This window comes from Etheostoma spectabile, unplaced genomic scaffold (assembly GCF_008692095.1).
Source record: "Etheostoma spectabile isolate EspeVRDwgs_2016 unplaced genomic scaffold, UIUC_Espe_1.0 scaffold351, whole genome shotgun sequence".
NCBI classification, from domain to species: Eukaryota; Metazoa; Chordata; class Actinopteri; order Perciformes; family Percidae; genus Etheostoma; species Etheostoma spectabile.
Genome location: NW_022605590.1, coordinates 210759 through 219088, shown reverse-complemented (window position 1 = coordinate 219088; position 8330 = coordinate 210759). Strand labels below are relative to the sequence as shown.

Below are 8330 nucleotides of genomic sequence, written 5' to 3'. Positions count from 1 at the left end.
GCGCTTATTCTCACGATTATTTGTTGCTTTTAACCAAAACTAATTTTATGTCACATAGCTATTTATACAGCGAGAGGAGTGTGATGGACGCATACGCAACAGAGAGACGGCTGATCATGATGAACGGGTCCAGCACGGTTCGACGGCGGAGACACACGTCGTGGTATTAAACGCTGTATCGTCACTGGCGCTGTCATTTGCATTAACTATGATTTTCTGGCCCTGGTCACACTCTGCCCAGGTCCAGTCCAGTCCAGGTCCAGGTCCAGCAGCTCCGTCTCACACGCTGTTACTCTAACCAACTGAAGTGCTGCTTCAATAACTTCTGTTTTTCTTCGCCGTCGCGGGCCGCGATAAAATAGTTACCCGCGGACCCCTGGTACAAATACAGGTGTGTTGCCCCCTCATACTTAACAATATCAGCTTGTTTAATGACATTTAAAACTGTAGACATACATCAAGAATTTGGACCTGGCTGCCGCTGTGTGGGCGTGGCGACGGAGAGTAAGCGGAGAGCGTATGACGAGAGAGCTGAAAAGATCACAACACAGCACGCTTTACAGACTAACTGGTTCACGTAACTAAAATTAAACCATATCCTTAAACAGCATTGCGCGGATGCTAGGACATTATCACCTGTGCGTCCTATACGATCTAAAACAGCTAACAGCGCTAACTTAGCACACCGACTAGCACCGGGAGGGTCCACTGCTGTTGTCTGAAAAACAACACATGGGACCAAAGTGTGCTTTTACTGGTAAACTGGTAAAACCTTGAGCCTGACGTATTAACCGACTGCTATCTGTTTATTTTTTTCCTCCTCACGCTATCGTCCTCTGTGACTGTCTAACATCTAGAAACTTCTGCACGGGGTGCAGTGAACTCTCTGCTGGCTCTGAGGCAACGGCTTTAGGAGCGGGAGAATTGGCTTGCAAAACGCCGGAGCTTTCTTATGAAATGATGCTTTTATAAAAATATCGCTCGATCGCGCAATTTAGATCGTGAAGTCCAAATCGTGATCCAGCGATTAAAATTCGAATTATTGTGCAGCCCTAGCACCTGTTTTTTTATTTGCTTCAAAAAAAAAAGGAGTGGTATGATTTTTTTTAAAGCTGGTTTGTGGAGTAATGTGGTGACGTTTTAAATGCTACTGCCGCCGCTACAATGTCCGGCATATAATGCATCAGCAACCGGCATCAGTGGAACTCAAAGTTAATTAAGAGTCCGCACGTATATTGATTACATGAATTGAATGGCCCAAGTAAATTACGAAACTCTCTTTATAATTCGTCATTTTAACGCTGAAAAAAAATTAGTTTTCTGCCTAAATTTACCCTCGATAAAGTAAAAATGCTCCTTTAACTGTCTAGCTAAGCAAATCTCCCTGCCACATTCCTAAATTACCTCACACAAATCCTCCGCTATTCACGATTATGCATCCTGCACAGTGTTTACTTCATGATTTAATACAGGTGCTGTCGAACGAATTAAATATTTAATGGCGTTAATCACATTAAATGCGCTAGTTAACTCGCAATTATTCAAAATTAACACCTATTTTTATCTACTCTACATGTCCCTTGATTCTTGTTGTCCCCATTATTTTTTTCTTATTGGATGTGGTTAAATCACCCTGAAAAGTGGATCGTCTCGCTTCTTTTTTTGTTGAAAACAAATGTATGGATGGATGGATTGATGGTGGATGGAGGGATGGAGGGATGGAGGGATGGAGGTGTAATAGATGGATGGAGGGATGGATGGGGTGGATGATGGATTGATAGATAGATGGATTGGGTGGGTGGTGGGTGGATGGAGGGCTGGATAGTGTAATGTGGTAAGGATGGATGGGTGTAAGGATGGGTGGATGGATAATGATGGATGGATGAAGAGGATGGGTGGCTGGATGATCGATAGATGGATGGGTGGGTGGATGGATTATGGGTGGTTGGGTGGATTGATGGATGGATGGATGGCAACAAGTGCTGGTCTGATATCTGTGAAGAGTTGCGTGCTGGGTACGAAGCTTTGGCAAGCACCTTGTGTCACCTTCTCTCCACTAACTATTCATCCTCATCTGCTTTTTAAAAATGGTATGTTTTACCTTCTCTTAGCTTTCATTTCTTTTCCACTCTGCACTTCTCTCTCAAGTATTATCACGCTCTGCAGCTCTGAACCCCTTTTTGCCTCCTCCACATTGGATCTTAGAGCTTTCACTGTGGAAAATATAGATCTAGTTGTGCTGACTTGTACAGTGTTTGATCAACTAAAAGCTATCCACCGCCTGCTGCTTTCCTGCAGGAATGTAAAGTCAGAAACTATCTGTCGTGGCGCTGTACGGCCACCCAAGATAGATAACCAGGCAGAGGCTTGGTTGGCCTTGAGCGACAGACAAAACACAGTCTTCTTCAATACAATCCTTTTGACTCATAGGCTGAAGTCATATAGCGGACACGCCCATATCAGGTTTCCTAAGAAATATGTGTACCTAGGCTTGACCGGTATTCTTTCTGTTTGGTCACTCACATTACAGTCCTTTGAATACTTACAAGACTCATCAGTTACCAACAGGGACGCTGTAGAGCGTCCTCTTGTTGGACAGACTATTCAACGGCATCACTAACTGGGACGTTGAAATTTTGATCAAAATAATCGCGATTATCATTTTGGCCATAATCGTGCAGCCCTAATCTGTGCGTCTCATCAGCTGGATAATAGTTATTCTCTCGCTTCATTTGTCGTGGTGGTAAAATGCTTCATAGAATAGGTGAAAGGGAGTATATGCAAAGCAGTAGTTGTTTTCTTTCCAAATGCTCTTTTGTTCACCTAAAACTGCTGACATCTTGGTATTTTAAAAATGGCTAAAGCACACAGGCCCCGGGCTCAGTCTGCACCAGTTCAGGCTGCATACATTTGAATCTAGCATCAGTGAATCCCTGCTGAAATTCAGCATTTCCAGTGAATAACATATAAAAAATGTAAAATATATGTAGCTATCCAGCCCTCAGTGGGACCCCCATCAGCCCCTGATGCTGCATTTTGGGTTCCCCCTGGTTCTAAAGCCAGAACGTAAATGGCACAATGGAGTCAACTAGGCCTGCACGGTTAATCGTTGTAAAATTGTGATCTCAACATTTTTTGTAATTGTTTATATTTAGATTTTTTTTTTCAAATGACTTTGATTCTTTTTTTTCAATTTTTTTTTTAATTTTTACTTTTGATTCTCTTAATTTTTTTTTTTTGCATTTAAATTTTTTTTTGTTTTAAATTACTTTTATTCTCTTAATTATTATTTATATATATTTTTTAATTTGTTTTAAATTACTTTTGATTCTCTTAATTTTTAAAAAAGATTTTTTAAATGACTTTGGATTGTCTTAATTAAAAAAAAAAAAATTAATTTGTTTTTAATGACTTAATTCTCTTAATTGTTTTTAATTTTTTTAAATGTCTTTTGATTCTCTTAATTAAAAAAAAAAAAAAAAAAAAGAAATTAAATTTGATTTTGACAAATTCCCCCCCCCCGAATCGTGCAGGCCTAGAGTCCGCTTTTGCTCACATAAAAGCTCTCAGAACGTGGGTCTGGAGTCCCGAGAGTGAGACCGGGTCTCGGAGAAGGAACGTCGTCTTTCGGTTGACGAGTAGACGGCTGCATCTGCGTGAGAGGGAGGCCACGCAGCTTCCTGCTGCCGAGCTCGATTAGAGAAGTTTTATTAAATGTTTCCTCGTCCCCAGGGACATGAAATGGTATTTGGCGAGAGAGAGAGAGAGAGAGAGAGAGAGAGAGAGAGATGATTAAATGGTTTCTTGATGCTGATGCATTTGGAAGTCCCATTGGTTGTTATCTTCCCCAGCACTTAGGATAATGCGGAGACGGATAGATGGAGAGGAGACGTCGGTTATTTGACTGAATAAAACAAGTCTGAAACTTTGCTTTTGAGAAGTAACTTTTTTTTACGTCCGTTTATGGAATTTATCATTTGAGTTTTTAATTTCCCCTGCTTTGCATTTCTTAATCAAACCCCCACCCCCCCCGATAACGCCGTTAAACTTGTTAATCACAACGGGACAGAACAAGTGTTGTTTTGAATTTAGAGTTGCTTGAGGCATTTTATTTAAAAAAAAAAAAAAAAAAAAAAAAAAGACAAGAGATTGAGATGGATTTCAAATAAGTGGTCCAATCAATTCTCATCTGTCATGCATATGGAGATTTAAAAACAATTTTTCACTTTTTTATTCTATTTTACGCCGAATCAAAGTTTTATGCTCCTTTCATCTGTAGCTGATTCCCTCGGCTCCCATTAAACTCTTAACATATGTTGCTTCTGTTGTCTTCAGTTGTCCTCATGTTGTCCTCATGTTGTCTTCTAGTTGTCTTCTGTTTCTCATGTTGTCCTCATGTTGCCTTTTCCCATGTTGTCTTCATGTTGTCTTATGTTGTCCTCATGGTCTCATGTTGTCCTCATGTTGTCCTTTTGTTTTTTTCTGTTTGTCCCATGTTGTCTTCATGTTGTCTCATGTTGTTCCTCATGTTGTATCATGTTATCCTCATGTTGTCCTCAGTGTCTCATGTTGTCCTCATGTTGTCCCATGTGTCCTCATGTTGTCCTCATGTTGTCTCAGTTGTCTCATTGTTATCCTCATGTTGTCCTCATGTTGCTCTGTTGCCTCATGTGTCCTCAGTTGTCCCATGTGGTCTTCAGTTGTCCTCATGTTGTCCTCATGTTGTCCCCATGTTGTCCTATATCAATGTTCTTTTTAATTCCCCAAAATAACTGATTGATTCCAACGCTCTTGCCAAGTACAGATCTCTACTTTCATTAATTTTGGGTCTTATTATATTTTATAACATTGTAAAACAAATGGAAGTGTTGTTGGAATAGTGTTGAGTAAAAGTTGACATATCCAGTCTGTGATTATCATCAACATCATTCCTTAATTAGTCTCAATAATTCCTAATTTCTGCTTTTCTAACTCAAACATTAGGTATAATTTCCTATAAATGAGGTTTATTGACCATAAATTCCAAAAATAACTGTAAAAAGTTAATAAGTTAGTGTTTTTTTAATATCTGTTGAGCTCTATACGCCTCACTATCAGCCCAAATATCTACTGGCAGGTGTCATCGCTGGGCGTACTGGGTCGTAATAGAACCAGGTCTTGCATTAGAACCAGGTCTTGCATTAGAACCAGGTCTTGCAGGTGCCCTGCTGGTCTGGCTCTGAGGAGCAGGCAGGGGAGCTCCAGCTTTTTAACATTCCCTCTGAGCTCTGCTGGAGGAATAAATTCGCCAGCCATGTCAACCGGGCTTCATACAAAGCTGATTATTGGCTATTTTTAGCCCGCTTTGAAGTCAGATCACCACTCCTGACTTTGTAGCGGAATAGAGGGATTTTCACCGGAGTGGAAATAGATTTTTATATAAAAATAATTCGTAGGTTTTTCAGCGTGTAGTCGCTCGGGGGACCCGGAGGTCGGACGGAGAGCGTTGGGGATGATATAAGGGGAATAAAAACACAACTGACAGGAGATTAGAGAGAATCTTAATACGCTGAGTTCTTCCCCTTTCCCTTCGCTGTCAGTCACTCTCTCATCTTCTCTTTATTATAAATGAATATATAAATATTTAAATATAAATGTATCATATCTCTGCCGGTGGCTCTTTGGGCTCCAGCAGAAATCAGTAAGAGTTTAAAATTGATTGGCTTGTGGCGCACTTCTCATTCTCTAAACTCCCATACTGTGTGTGTGTGTGTGTGTGTGTGTGTGTGTGTGTGTGTGTGTGTGTGTGTCCCGAGAGTAGAAAGCGGCCACGCTGCTGCCTTTGTAGTTTAGAGACTTGATTGTGATTGCCTTTTTTGGGGCAGTTTCAGCAATATCCTAAGCATGACCTTCACTCTGTGACCACAATAAGTTGGATAACTAATAAGTCAGCTCTCCTTTTTTTGGGCTTTCTGTTTACACAAATCTGCGGTTTTTCTCACTCGAAAAAATTAGCTTTTCCAAAAGTGGCCTCCGTCACATGCAGCCCTAGCTGTGTTTGCCATCTATCTGCTCTGACATTTTGCATTATTTCGACTCACGTGCCTACTCTCTCCCCACATGGACCGATTATTATTCTTTTCTTCTTTTCATTGTAACATATTTTTATTGGATTTCAACAGGAACACAAGTTATACATGTTGCCATCATGCCAGTAACAGAAATAGATTAGATAAAAGGAAAGAGATAGAGTAGAATATTTATATATATATATATATATATACACGTAATATTATACACTACATACACATGTCCATTTGTGAAGCCATATCCACACAGCATCCATACACCTATTCTCTTCTTCATACTTACATATATAGACCCCCCCCCTTCCCAATTTATAAACAAATACTGTACACACACACACACACACACAACACACTCACATACAACACACGTCTGTGGGTCATCAGTTTCTCTCGTTGGGTGTTAATGAATGACGCCCTCCACACAACAATGGGTCAATATAAATCAATACCAATCAGTCAATACCGTAAAACTAAAATATTAGATATTTACACAAAATGTTTGGCTGCAATAAACTTTTCTGTTGTTTGCTGAATGAATGAGAATAAGATGTCTAACAGTTTCCCTGTTTAGACATCTCGGTGTGGCCGTACATCTTTATGAAAGCAACTTTAACTGGTACATGATGGATAAAGTCTCTCTTTCTGTTTCCTACTGTCTTTGCTTAAAGTGTGCGGGTCAATGGGAGGATTAGATCAGGGCGTTTGGTTATGTCCCTGCAGTAGAGTATTAGGGGGGACAGACGAGGCCAGTTGGAGCCGGGCCGGCGGCTACTTGGACTCGGGAGGCTGTGTGTGTGTGTGTGTGTGTGTGGGGGGGGGGGTAAGATGAACTAGCATGCTGCAAACCGTGCATGTGTACCTTGGGGGCAGGCTGTGCATAGAGAAAGAGGAAAAAGGGTGAGATGGAAGCTAGTGTGATGCCACCTGGCTCCAAGGCTGTCATCTGGTGTGCGTGTGTGTCCGTGTATGTGTTTGTGTGTCTCTCAGGGAGAGTGTGTGTGTGTGCGTGTGTGTCTCAGGGAGAGTTTGTGTGTGACAGGGAGAGTGTGTGTGTGTGTCTGTAAGTGAGTGAGTGTGCATGTGTGTGTTAGGGAGAGTATCTGAGTGTGTGTTGGTCGGGAGGTGTGTTTGTATGTAGGTGTGTATGTCAGGGAGAGTGTGTGTGTGTGTGTGCCAGGGAGAGTGTGTGTGTGTGTGTGTGTGTGTGTGTGTGTGTGTGGTGTGTGTGTGTGTGTGTGTTGTGTGGTGGTGTGTGTGTGTGTGTGTGTGTGTGTTTGTGCTGGAGAGAGTGTGTCCTGTGGCTGTATTTAAGTAGTCCAATCGTCATTAGTTTGCCTTGAAAAGCCCTTATGTTGCCCTCTCTCGCCTCTCTCTCTCTCTCTCTCTCTCTATCTCTGCGCTCTCTCTCTAGCTCTCTCTCTCTCTTCTCTCTCTCCTTCCTTTTTCTCCCCTCCCCCCCCTCTTTTCTCCTCCCCCCTCCCCCCCATTTCCTCCTACCCCCCTCCCTTTTCCCATTTTTCTTTTCTCCTCTCTCTCCCCACTCCCCCTCTTCCTCCCCCCCCCTCCTTCCTCTACTTCTTCCCTCTCTCCCCCTCTCCCCCTTCCCTCCTCCTCCCACCTCTCCTCTCCCCCTCCCCCTCTTCCTACCCTTCCCCTCTCTTCCTTTCCTCCTTCCTCCTCCTCTCTCCTCCCCCTCTTTTCTCTTTTTCTTTTCCTTCTCTCTTCCTCTTTTTTTCTCTTTCTTTTTTTCTCCCTTCTTCTTTTTTTCCTTTTTTTTTTTTTCTACTCTTTTTTTTTTTTTTTTCTTCTTTTCTTTCTCCTTCCTCTCTTCTCTCTTCTCATATACTCTCTAATGTCCGCCACAGGAACACTTCTGTGAGCAGAGCTGCAAAAAAAAGCAGCAGACGAGTGAATATCAACGAGAGCGAGAGAAAAGATGACCACGTTTGCTTTCGTGAGCGTCGATGTGCAGAGCAACCAGAGATTAAAGCTTTGTGAGACTGGCAGCGTAAGACAAACTCAGAATTCCTTACCAAGCTGCCAACTATCAATCGCTGTTCTATTTAGTGGGAGACCTTGAAATAATTAGTGGTGTTTTTAACCATAGGATGGCCCAAAAAAACCCGGAAATTTGGCTGAGAGAATCTTAAAGAGTTGGCGTCTAGAATACTCTCGAGGGGTGTACTCCAATGGTTTAACGGAAGAGCTGCATTGACCACAAGCATAGTATCGAATAGAATAGAATAGACTTGCTTTAACGCA

General features: G+C 41.9%; 1 protein-coding gene and 1 long non-coding RNA gene across 2 annotated transcripts in view; one reads left to right on the top strand and one right to left on the bottom strand.

The window, feature by feature from the left end:
* The window catches only part of arhgap5 (Rho GTPase activating protein 5), an 87156-nt gene that overhangs the window by 41057 nt on the left and 37769 nt on the right, over nt 1–8330 (top strand).
* LOC116686303 (uncharacterized) overlaps nt 3680–8330 on the bottom strand; it is a 9898-nt gene continuing 5247 nt past the window's right edge. Inside the window, exon 3 of the long non-coding RNA XR_004331214.1 lies at nt 3680–3691. This is a non-coding gene — a long non-coding RNA (uncharacterized LOC116686303). The remainder of the gene's footprint in view (nt 3692–8330) is intronic.